An 11,234-nucleotide genomic window follows, 5' to 3' on the forward strand; every position below is an offset into this window, starting at 1 on the left:
TGCACTGTGGAGAGCATTCTGACAGGCTGCATCACTGTCTGGTATGGAGGGGCTACTGCACAGGACCGAAAGAAGCTACAGAAGGTTGTAAATCTGGTCAGCTCCATCTTGAGTACTCGCCTACAAAGTACCCAGGACATCTTCAGGGAGCGGTGTCTCAGAAAGGCAGTGTCCATTATTAAGGACCTCCAGCACCCAGGGCATGCCCTTTTCTCACTGTTACCATCAGGACGGAGGTACAGAAGCCTAAAGGCACACACTCAGCGATTCAGGAACAGCTTCTTCCCCTCTGCCATCCGATTCCTAAATGGACATTGAATCTTTGGACACTGCTTGACTTTTTTTAAAAATACACAATATTTCTGTTTTTACATGTTTTTTAAATCTATTCAATGTACGTAATTGATTTACTTAAGACTATAAGACCATAAGACAAAGAAGCAGAAGTCGGCCATTCGGCCCGTCGAGTCTGCTCCGCCATTTTATCATGAGCTGATCCATTCTCCCATTTAGTCCCACTTCCCCGCCTTCTCACCATAACCTTTGATGCCCTGGCTACTCAGATACCTATCAATCTCTGCCTTAAATACACCCAATGACTTGGCCTCCACTGCTGCCCATGGCAACAAATTCCATAGATTCACCACCCTCTGACTAAAAAAATTTCTTCGCATCTCCGTTCTGAATGGGCGCCCTTCAATCCTTAAGTCATGCCCTCTCGTACTAGACTCCCCCATCATGGGAAACAACTTTGCCACATCCACTCTGTCCATGCCTTTCAATATTCGAAATGTTTCTATGAGGTCTCCCCTCATTCTTCTAAACTCCAAGGAATACAGTCCAAGACCGGACAAACGTTCCTCATATGTTAACCCTCTCATTCCCGGAATCATTCTAGTGAATCTTCTCTGTACCCTCTCCAACGTCAGCACATCCTTTCTTAAATAAGGAGACCAAAACTGCCCACAGTACTCCAAGTGAGGTCTCACCAGTGCCTTATAGAGCCTCAACATCACATCCCTGCTCCTATACTCTATTCCTCTAGAAATGAATGCCAACATTGCATTCGCCTTCTTCACTATTTACTTGTTCATTTATTTTTTTTTAAATTTTATTTATTATTTTTTTCTCTGCTAGACTATGTATTACATTGAACTGCTGCTGCTAAATTAACAAATTTCACGTCACATGCCAGTGATAATAAACCTGATTCTGATTCTGATTCAGATACACTCGCACAAACCCTGACACACGCACAAACACTGACACACACACACACACACACACACGCACACACACACACACACACACACACATAGATGCAAACCCACACTCACATTCACACATACTCACACACATACGCTCTCAAACATGCTCACACACAGACATGCATACACACTCAGACACACACACTCACACATCTACATACACAGACACAAACACACAAACACACACTCACAGATACAAACACACACACTCACACACACACACAGACACCCACACACAATCTGTGATATACACACACTCACAGGCACACAGACATACACACACTCACAGATACACACACATGCTCACACTCACACAGACACACATACACACTCACACTCACACACACTATCGCTCACACATTCTCACAGTCATACACAGACTCACACAGACACAGACACACACACATACTCACACACATGCACACACACGCACACACACACAGACATGCCTACAGACACATATACACACATGCCAACACACATAAAGGCATACACAAACCAATAAACACAAATACGCAGACACCAACACACATGAAAGTACACAGACACTCAAGCATGCACACACGCACAAACATATACACGCACAAAAATACACCAACACATATGAAAGCACACACACATTCACACAGGTGGGCACACACAGGCAGACACAACACACAAGCACATACACACTCACACATGCTCTCACACACAGACACACACACACACAGATACATACACACACTCGGACACACAGACACACACTTACACACAGACTCAAACATACACACACAGTTACAAACACAGACACATGGACACACAGACCCACTTTCAGACACAGATACACTCACAAATACTCGCATGCACACCCACACACACAGACGCAAACCCACACACACTCACACACACAGTCAAACACACTCACAAACACTCGCATGCACACCCGCACACACAAGCACAAACCCACACTCACGCTCAAACACAGACACACACTCACACTCACACATATGCAGACAGACATACACATCCCTTTCTAAGACTCCCCAATGTGTTGTTTCTCTTGATGCTGAAAAGGCATTTGATAGCATTGAATGGAAATACTTATTTAACATTTTAGAGAAATTCAACTTTGGTACTAATTTTAATAAGTGGATTAGAACGATATATAAAAGCCCTATTGCCACTGTTATTACTAATAATTGTAGATCCCCTTTTTTTTGCCTTTCGCAGGGTAAGAGACAAGGATGTCCGTTAAGTCCCCTGTTATTTAATTTGGTGCTGGAACCTTGGCCATTGCACTTCGTGAAGCTAAAGACATCCATGGAATTTTCATAAATGGGACTATTCATAAGATCTCCCTCTATGCTGATGATCTCACAGTTTATGTTTCGAATCCTGAAGAATCTATTCCTAGTTTATTGAAATTATTAAGTGAATTTAGAGAGTTTTCAGGATATAAACTAAACCTGCATAAAAGTGAAGTATTTCCTCTAAATGATTCTGCTTCTATATATGTTGACATTCCTTGTAAAGTTACGGACTCTTTCAAATATTTAGGTATTATCATCACTAAAAATTATGGAGACCTTTATAGAGCTAATTTAGTTCCCTTAGTGGATTTTATGAAGCAATTATTTTCTAGATGGAATCCACTTACACTTTCATTAGCCAGTTGAATTCATGCGGTTAAAATGATGATTTTACCAAAATTCTTAGATGTATTTCAAAATATTCCCATGTTTTTAACTAAGAAGTTTTTTGATCAGGTTGATTCTATTATTTCATCTTTTGTTTGGAATAATAAAAGACCAAGAATTGGAAAATATCATTTACAAAAATTAAAAAAGGATGGAGGTCTTGCTCTGTCTAATTTTAGAATGTATTATTGGGCTGTTAATATATGTTATGTATGTTCTTGGTTATATTGGACTGATAAAAATGAACAACCACCTTGGGTTGATTTGGAATTGAAAGCTGTGAAACAATTTTACTTAACTTTGTTATTAGGGGCCTCTTTACTTGTACAACTAGTCAAAATTTCTATTCTAAATTTATATCCTATGATTAAGCAGTCATTACGAATTTGGTACCAGTTTCATAATTTTTTTAATCTTAAAGAATTTAACCTTCTTAGTTTAATTTATCAAAACTATTTATTTAAACCTTCACTAAGTGATCCTACCTTTTCTCTTTGGAGGAATAAGGAGTATATTCTTCGTGGATCTGTTTCAAGAAGGCCGATTGATGTCCTTTGAGAAATCAGTAACTAAATATTCTCTCTTGTACTCACACTTCTTGCAATATCTTCAGGTCAGACATTTCTTACAAGAATATTTAAGTAATTTTCTATATATACAAGATTCTGACCATTTAATTTAAAATGTCTTTTAAATTAAGACATTATTTTAAAAATGAATCCTTTAGTGAAAGGTTTTATTGGGAAAATTTATAATTTACTATTACAACAGGATAATTATCCTTTACTTAAGATTAAGCAAGATTGGGAAAGAGAGCTTAACATGACCTTGATAACAGAGGATTGGCTGCAAATTTTGAAGTTGGTTAACTCCTCTTCAATTTGTGCCAGTTACTCTCTAATTCAATTTAAAATTGTACATCATTATTATTTGACAAAGGAGAGACTGTCTAAAATGTTTCCTAAAGTTGATAGTCAGTGTGATAGATGTACAACTGAGACAACTATGTTTTGGTCGTGTTCTGTATTGAAACAGTTTTGGAAATCTGTTTTCTCTACAACTTCTAAAGCTTTAAAAATTAATTTACAACCTAATAAATTGGCAGTTTTGTTCGGTATAATCCCTCAATATATTCATGGTATTTCTATATCAAACCAACATGTCATTGCATTTGTCACATTATTGGCCAGAAGGGCTATTTTATTGAAATGGAAAGATGTCTCTGCTCCCACTTTGATACAATGGTTCTCTCAGGTGATTCTATGTCTTAGTTTGGAGAAAAACAGAAGTCAAACTTTTGATCCTCAACTTGACTTTGAGAAAAGGTGGGGCTCTTTTGCCCGCTACTATCATTTGATTTGCGTTAATTAAGATGGTTCCCTTCTGATTCTTGTGTAAATGGATTTGAGTTGGCGGATTGATGTTTTTCTTTTATGGAAGCTTGTATGGCGTATAACTCCGGGGTTGTGCTCCCAATGGGGTTTTTTTCTCGTTTTTTTGTTAGTAGGGGTTCTTTTTTCCTTCTTACTTTTTTCAAAAAAAAATCTTTAACGTTTTGTTTTTTCTTATTATTATTGATATATTGTTTAGCTTGGTTGATAGTTTAACTCTTATTGTACGTACTGATACGTTGACTTGATTACTTTAGTGTATTTTTGGTTGATTTTCAATAATAATTAATAAAAAAAGATTTAAAAATGAAATGAAAAAATGACATACACACTCATACATACTCATACACACAGACACACACTCACACACAGAGACTTACACACACACAAACACATACACTCACACACACACTCACAGTCACACAGTCGCATACACAAGCACAGAGTCAAACACACTCACACATACAGTCACACATACACACAGATGCAAATCCATGCACACACTCAAACACGGATGCATACCTACACACACTCACACACATGCACTTGCAAACCTACACTCATACTCACACACAGATGCCCACTCACACATGCAGACACACACACACACACACACACACACACACACACACACACACACACACACACACACGCACACACACCCACACCAAGACAAAAACTCACACTCAGACACACATAATCACACTCATTCAAACTGGGCTCATAACTTACAAGTAACATTCGTATCTCTAAAGTGACAGCACTCACCCTCGTATAAGACTCTAAGACATTGGAGCAGAATTATGCCATTCGGCCCATCAAGTCTGCCCTCCCATCCCATCATGACTGAGTCCTCTCACCCCCATTCTCCTGCCTTCTCCCCATAACCTTTGACAGCCTGTCAAATCGAGAACCTATCAGCCTCGCTTTAAATATAGCAAATGACTTGGCCACCGGTGGCAGTGAATTGCACAGATACTCCACCCGAGAGGATCTAACTACCTCCCACTGAAGGCACACCAGCGGCTATATCTTGCTCTGAGTTTGAGGAGGATGTTTCTACATTGAGAGAATTCTGACTGGTTGCATCAACGCCTGATATGGACAGGAACGGAAAAAGCAGCGGAGGGTTGTAACTCGGCTCGCTGCATCGTGGGCACTAAGCTCCGCACTCCTCCTTCAAAAGGTGGCGCCTCAGGGAGGTGGCATCCATTATGAAGGACCCCCATGCCCTATTCTCATTGCTTCCATCAGGGAGGAGGTACAGGAGCCTGAAGACCCACACTCAATGTTTCAGGAACAGCTGCTTCCCCTCCACCTGAACGGACAGTGAACCTACTACCTCACTGTCTTGCTCTCTTTTTGCACTATTGATTTATTTATTTAGAGCCATAGAACCCTACAGCACAGAAACAGGCCCTTCAGCCCATCTAGTCCGTGCCAAACTATTAATCTGCCTCGTCCCATTTTCACAATTTCTCTCGGGATCAATAAAATATGTCTACCATTGACCTACATCTAAACCACAGCCCTCCATACCTTTCCCATCCATGTACCTATCCAAATTTCTCTTAATGCTGATTGTATTTTTATTGTATTTTTATATTTATTATGATAACCCATAGTATTACTATTCTGTATTGCAAAACAAGAAATTTCACAACATATGGCAGTGACATTAAAGCTGACTGTGATTCTGATACACCTGAACCCAAGCAGGTACCAGTCCAGCCTATCGGACCTTGTGTCACACAAGACAGCCCCCCAATTCCAGCTGATTCTGACATTTCCCATCGCTCAGTCCCCCAACATCAGCGTCGGGGGGGTGGGGGTGGGAGAGTCACCACTGAACAGAATCTCAGATGGATTAGCCCCATTAAAATGTGCCCGGGTCAATCGCTGGCAATGACTCCCCTCCAGGCACCCCAAGGTATTTCCCCCTTCTATAAGGCACATGTCAGGAGTGGGGTGGAACTTGTTTAGATGAGTGGAGTTCCTTGGTTATTGCACAGACCAGGCCCTCATGCCTCAGGCTTGCCTGTTACGGCCTCTGGGGAATGAGATGCCTGAGCTGGCTGTTTTCCCCACTGCGTCGAAGGCTGACCCCGCCTGTCAGTGCTGCCCTCCAGTGTTTGCTCCTGGGAAGAGAGGCTGGGTTGCCTTTGTTTGCAGCTCCCCTTGTGGAGGTGAGGAACTGCTGAGTACTCGGTCTTGCAGAAATATGTTCCTTGCACAATCAAGCTACAGGCCGTGACTTGGGTCATGTTGGTTTTCGTGACTGTATGCCTTTCTGCTATCATGATTGTATGTACTGTATGTGCTATGTGTGGTGTGTGACTGTTGTTTCTGTGTTTTGCATCTTGGGCCCAGAGGAACATTCTTCATTTGGTTGCGTTCATGCAGATTTGTGATTAACAGTTAACCTTGAACTTGAACTCCCAAGAAACTCTGGGACAGAGGAGCCTGCTCGATCTGCTCGCTAGCCACCACCTCCCCGTACACTCCCTCCCTCCGTCACCGGCGCACAGTGGCTGCATTGTGCGCTGTCTACAAGACACATTGCAGTTAAAGATAACACATGCAAAATGCTCGAGAAATTCAGTCCTGCCGAAGGGTTTCGGCCCGAAACGTCGACTGTACTCTTTTCCATAGATGCTGCCTGGCCTGCTGAGTTCCTCCAGCACTTTGTGTGTGCTGCTCGCATTTCCAGCACCTGCAGGTTTTCTCCCTTTTGCAGTTAAAAATGAAAGATTAAAGATTATTAAAGACCGGAGATGTGTGGAGAGCAGCCCACAAGTGTTGCCAGGCTTCCAGCACCAACATAGCATACCGACAGCTCACTAACCCTCACCTGTACAGCTTTGGAGCATGGGAGGAAACCGGGGCACCTGGAGGAAACCCATGAGGTCACGAGGAGAATGTACAGACTCCTTATAGACAGTGGTGGGAATTAAATCTGTGTCGCTGGTGCTTTTTAGTGCTACTCCGAATGCCTGTGACCCTGACATTTGGTGTTGGCCCTGGAGTTTCTACACTGATAATGCTGGAGATTTTAAAGAGAAAATTCATGTCAGGTTAGAGGAAGTTATGAGCCTGAACAATTAGACCCAGGGAATGAGAAAGTGACGTGGCGTCCTGGTGATAAGGCCACGAGGATAATGTTGGACTGGCAGCGTAGATAAGACTGGAGGTCCTACTGTGCAGGATGTGCCTCATTGGCCAACAGGATGTGCTACTTGCTGACATTGGAGTCATGTGACCCTCACAGGAAGTGGAGTTGATTGGTCACCTGACAAGCTAGGGTCAGCAGGCCATTTAGTGGCAGTATTGGACAGGGTAGGTGAGTGGTGGAGAGGGTCTGTATTCTTGTTCTGATAAGATGTGGGCTACTTGTGGTGGATGGGTGGGTTGAAGTTTGGAATGTTATTGACATGGTTTATATTTAATGTTCTTGTTGATATTTTCCCTTTGTCTAATCCATTACTTTGGAAACTTTGTGATAAAGTGGGTTTAGTTTAATTTGATGAGTTCCGATTGGATTGTTGCTCTGGAATGTTCATCTGCTGGGATAAAATTCAGTCTGTTCTCCTCCTGAAATCTGTCTTCAGTGTAATCATTCTTTAATGGGCATATTTGCAGGGCTGAAATAATTGTGTCACAGTGAAGAAATTAGTTTTGATTTCTTCTTTCCTTTAGCTCTAACAACTTTAAACCTAAAGTTGCTTTTCTCGATGAGATAAGAAGGATGTGATTGTGCTGGTGAAAAGTGCAGAGGAGATTTATGAGGATTGGTAATCTTATTGAGGCTAATTAGATGCCTATAAAACTTACAAAGTGATGTGGTGTAGGTGGTCAGAATCTTGGATTCTCTACAGTTGGGAAGTAAGATAAAGAATATAAGTTTAATGTGAGAGGGGTGCTGTCTTAGAAGGGGCTTGGGTTGTGTTGGGAGGGGGATTATGAATGAGGTTTCATAACTGCTAATAAATCTAATCCCTTATCATGGCTGTACCCAGAGATAACTGGGTGAGCAGCTTGGCTGTTTGGAGTTGAAGCCACCATAGATTTGTCATAATTATATCAGCTTGTGAGACAGTTTTGATGGGCTGAATGGCCGAGCCCTCTGTTACCTTGTGCCACCCAGCACGGAGTCTAGAGGTGATGGTTTTGGATGTAATTGCAATGTGAGGTCCTTTAACATCTGCCGGACGATGCTGAGGATGTTCTATGAGTCTGTGGTGGCCAGTGCGATCATGTTTGCTGTTGTGTGCTGGGGCAGCAGGCTGAGGGTAGCAGACACCAACAGAATCAACAAACTCATTCATAAGGCCAGTGATGTTGTGGGGATGGAACTGGACTCTCTAACGGTGGTGTCTGAAAAGAGGATGCTGTCTAAGTTGCATGCCATCTTGGACAATGTCTCCCATCCACTACATAATGTACTGGGTGGGCACAGGAGTACATTCAGCCAGAGACTCATTCCACCGAGATGCAGCACTGAGCGTCATAGGAAGTCATTCCTGCCTGTGGCCATCAAACTTTACAACTCCTCCCTTGGAGGGTCAGACACCCTGAGCCAATAGGCTGGTCCTGGACTTATTTCATAATTTACTGGCATAATTTACATATTACTACTTAACTATTTATGGTTCTATTACTATTTATTATTTATGGTGCAACTGTAACGAAAACCAATTTCCCCTGGGATCAATAAAATATGACTAAGTTTAAGCGACTGAGGAAAAAAAAACTGGGCCAAGCAAAGGGGGGGGGTGGGAGGGGAGAGAGAGAGAGAGAGAGTGAGAGAGAGAGAGAGTGTGTGTGTCAGGAATGAACACTTTCCAATTTCCTGTGAAGGGGTCATCTCACCTGCTGAGATCCTCCACTAGCTTGTTTCTCACTCTTGGTCAGCATGGATGAGTTGGGCTGAAGGGCCTTTTTCTGTGCTGTAGGGACCCCTGAACTCCTGACCTTGTATACCAGGTCTAATTGTCACTTCAATCTCCTGCAATGGTTGTCTAACCTGAGGTGTCCCAAAGACCTGGGATTGATTGAATGTTAACTGACCACTTCATATCTTTATTGAGATCTTTGCTTGGTACTGCAAGAGTTAATTGACCATCCTGGCACTTGGCCTGAAGGTAGCTTAGCTGTGAATTCTGTAACAAGTGGCTGATTAGCAACTTGTACAATGTTTGGTCTGCCGGGTGGGATGTTTCTGTTGCTGAAGCAGATGGGACAAGGCCTGAGAGTGGGGCAGCTTCTAATGAGTGTTATTCTGCAGTCTTGCTATCGAAACTATAATCTGTCTCTGTGCTCTTGGGTGAATCTTTTCCTTCTCAGTCCCCTCTATAATCAGCTCTTATCTCACTGAACAGCGATGTTAGATTAGTCTGTTTAGACCAGCTTCAGGAAAAATTCAAGGGCAATGTCTGAACAAGGGCTGGGGGTGCATTAACCCTTGCTTTTCCAGAGCCAATATTGTAGAAGTATTTTTTTTTGCCTTGGATGTTCCAGTCCTTTCTGGGCAACTTTCCTCATTAATGCGGAGGTCCAGTAAGTACCCCGTTTCGAACTCCACTTCTCATTCATGTCTGGTCTGTGCACACTCTGCCCTGTATTCCAGGAAACATGCCGTCTAGCAGAAAGCCTTTTATGCTTGGTTTGGTCAGCTCGTGTCCAAGCTGATGTCCCTTCCAGAAATGGGGATAAATTGGAGAAGGGCTTGAACTGGGATGTTACTGAGTTGTCATCACTCCTCAATGGACTCGAACATAGAATATTACAGTGCAGTACTGGCCCTTCGACCCACAATATTCTGCTGACCTTTTAACCCACTCCAAGAATCCATCTAGCTCTTCCCTCTGACATAACCCTCCAATTTTCCTTCAGCAACATGCCTATCTAAGTCTCTTAAATGTCCCTGATGGGGCATTGCACATGCCCACCGCTCTGTGTTTTTTATAAACACTGTTTTCGCCCCCCCCCCCAATACTTGCTCCAAGCTCCTTAATATCATACCCGGGAAAAAGTTTCTAACTGTCCACTCAATCTCTGCCTCTTATCTTGTGCACCTCCTTCAAATCACCTCTTATCCTCCTTTACTCCAGAGAGAAAAGAGCTCGGTCAGCCTCTCCTCCTAAGTCGTGCTCTGTAATCCAGGCAGCATCCTGGTGAGACTCCTGTGCACCCTCTATAAAGCTTCCACATCCTTCCTATAATGAGGCAACCAGGACTGAGCGCTAGACCTGGTGTGGTCTCACCAGAGCTTTGTAGACCTGTAACATTGCCTCTCAGCTCCTGAACTCGAGAAGCACTTGGGATTCCTATGAGTTTAGCTTGCAGGGTGAGCTGGCACCAAAGGAGGCAACTGCAACGTCAGCATTCAAGAGGCCTAGAATACAAAAGCAAGGATGTTCTGCTGAGGCTTGAAGGTTTTGACCAGACTGTATTTGGAATATTTTAAGCAATTTTGGGCCCTGTACCTAAGGAAAGGTGTGCTGGCCATGGACCACGTCCAGAAGATCACAAGAATGATCCCAGGAATGAAAGGCTTCACGTACAAGGGGCGGTTTTCTCCCGGCCTGTACTTGATGGAGTACAGATAAATGGTGGGATAAGGTAAAATCTCATTGAAATGTACCAGAAACTGAAAGGCTTGGATAAAGTGGATATGGAGAGAATGTTTCTGCCAGTATGTGAGCCTAGGAGCTGAAGGCACAGCCTTGGACATCTCTTTAAAACTGAGATGAGGAATTTTCTCTTTGGAAGGTGGTGAGTCAGTGGATTCATTACAGATGGCCAAGTCGTTGAAGGCAGCGATTGATTGGCTCTTAACTGGTAAAGGGGTTAAGGTAGGAGAATGGAGTTGAAATAAAAATTGGTCATGATTAAATGGA

The sequence above is a fragment of the Mobula birostris genome, chromosome 5 (genome assembly GCF_030028105.1).
Source record: "Mobula birostris isolate sMobBir1 chromosome 5, sMobBir1.hap1, whole genome shotgun sequence".
Taxonomy (NCBI): domain Eukaryota; kingdom Metazoa; phylum Chordata; class Chondrichthyes; order Myliobatiformes; family Myliobatidae; genus Mobula; species Mobula birostris.